Raw genomic sequence first — 2,568 nt, forward strand, 5'->3', positions numbered from 1 at the left:
GGCAGTGGGCGGGGAGCAGAGCGCGGAGGCTACAGCCCTGCTTCGGATCGCCGGCGCCGCCAGGAGGCGCGCTCACGGGATCGGGACCCGCATCCCCGAGACCCGGCCGAGGCCCGGGCGGGGCCAGAGCGGGATTGGGGCGGGGCGGGGCGGGGCCTGGGCTGCGGTCCCACCGCGTCCTGAGGAATGCGGCCTTTGGCTGGTCCCCTGTCCACATTCCGGCCAGCGCAGGAATGTGAACAGGGTGTTCACTGCGCGCCCTAAACGCACATGTTCGGTCCCCTCCCGTCAGAGAACGCCAGGCAGCGGCTCGAGGTCAGACGCCCTCTCCGCCACCCCACAGAGCCCGCAGAACCTCTAGGTGGATGACAGGAAAGTGAAGGCTGTCAGGCCAGATGGGACTCAGGGCCAGGACCCTGGCAGGGGGGCTTTGAGAACCAAGTGTAGTTTAGAAAAGGAGGGGAACCAAATGTAGTCCACCGAGGCATGGAGAAGGCCAGGCCAATAGCTGGAAGGGATATAGGATCGCCACTCTCCGCCACCAGCCTCAAGAAGCGCAGAGTTCAGACCCCGAGAATTGACTTATTTTTAGGGCATATCGTGGACAACAAGGCCTGGAGAGAAGGGAAAGCAGACGATCCAGTTTGGGATTAGGTGCTCTCTGACCCGCCAGGGAGTGACTGAATGCTCAAGAGTAAGCATTTAATTCATTCAACAAATATTTATCGAGCCTCTGTGCCAGTCCCTGGGCGAAACTCTGGTAGCACAGAGGTGAACAAGACATCCTGTTTTTGATGAGCTGACATTCTGATCCTAGAGACAGTTGCTGAAACACTCAGAGAGAGCAAGGAAGCCCAAAGTGTTGGAGAACACACAGGAATAACCCAGATTGGGGTGGAGATCCAGGAGGGCTTCTTGGGGGAAGCTGCAAAGGGATCTGAAGGGCCAGTAGGAGTTAGTCCAAAAGATGGGTGTAGAGTGTTTTAGATGGAAAGAACCTTGTGTGTGGAGGCTGAGGGAAGAACATGTGGTCTGAGCGGCCCCCAAGAAGAACATGGGCTTGCCCTCCCCACAAGTACATACCAGATGTTCAGGTGAGTCACAGCTAGGATCAAGGTGTCCACCTCAGTCAACACCATGATATTTGTTGGTTTATGGAACCTCCATCCTGCAGAAGGCACAGTAGTAGGCTTGTAAGGAGGTTAAGGGAGATTGGGAATCGTCATAATGCTTTCGAATGTTGCAGAGACTGAGAAATAGGGCCCATAAAGTATCTAGTACCTAATAAGTGCTCAGTTAACATTGACTGGTCTTTCAACACCTGGCCTGATTCATTGACTCCTCTTCCTCTTCAAGGTAGCCATTTCTGCCTCTGAAAAGGGCAGCTGTCCAGTCCTTCATCTCTGAGGAGATACTTGGCCCGGGGCGGACACTGTGGGGCTGCTCATGGAACTTCCTGTTTTTTTTGTCCCTCTCTGATTGGGAGTGGGTGAGGGGAGCATGCAAGAGATAAGAGTGGTGTGGTCGATTATCATAAAGGTTCTGAATGAAGCAAGGAAGGTCAGGGCCAGGAAGGCTAGATTTGGGCAATAGTCCGGGAAAAGAGTGATAAAAGCCCCATAAGAGCTAACGTGGGGAAGATAGAATGCAGTGCTGGGACATAGAGACAGAAAAGGTAGATGAGACCAAACTCTTCAGCTTCTTGGCTGCAAGGTGGGGCCAGGACTCTAAATCCACTGTTAGATCATTACCTGTTACGGGTAATATGGGTCTGATCAAAGGAGGCCACAGAGGATCATAGCCTGTGTGTCCCTAATGTCCCTGAGTGATGGAACAGGAATGTTTACATCCAGAAATTCTTTGTCAGGCCCCCCTCCCAGGAATGCACTGGGACCCAAATTCTTCTGTGCAGAGGAAAAGTGCAGGCCTTGGAATGGCTTCTCCAGCATTGTTCCTTGGCAAACACAGGAAGATGGGTTTCCTTTAGATTTGTGGTGCTGACAACTGAATCCGGACCCCTCCCCTACGCTTTGGGTCGGGGGAGGGAAACATAGGACCAGGCAGTGGATGGAAAATAAACACCCACCTCTGCTCCTCTGACTTATTTCATGTTCTTAGAATTTCCTCTCTTGGAATCTGGCTTTGTTATTTAAAAATTCCACACATTGGTCGGAGCTGGGAAAATCCCTTCTTGCGGTTGCTATGGAGAGGCCTCTGTCCGCCCGGTGCATAGGCCTGGCAGTGTGGCCAGTGGGCCTGGGCCTGCAGCCCAGAATCCAGGTGAGCTCCTGACTCAGCCTATGTGAGGGAAGCTCTCGGGGCTGGATGTGTGTGCCTCTGTGTGAGCACGTGCTCATGTCACAGTGGGGATGGGGCAGTGTTTTGGTTCCAGCTGTCTGGGCCATGGCCAGGCTAGAGTAGTGATGGCACCATTGGGAAATGGTGGGGACCTCCAAAGGGGCCTCCAGATGGTCCTGTGCAGTGTATACACTGAGAGGACACCCTGACCACCAGAGAGCTGTCCCCTGCCCGTGTAACTTAGGCTGTCTCTTCTCCTGGGATCTGCAT

This window comes from Pteropus medius, unplaced genomic scaffold (genome assembly GCF_902729225.1).
Source record: "Pteropus medius unplaced genomic scaffold, Ma_sr-lr_union100, whole genome shotgun sequence".
Taxonomy (NCBI): Eukaryota; Metazoa; Chordata; class Mammalia; order Chiroptera; family Pteropodidae; genus Pteropus; species Pteropus medius.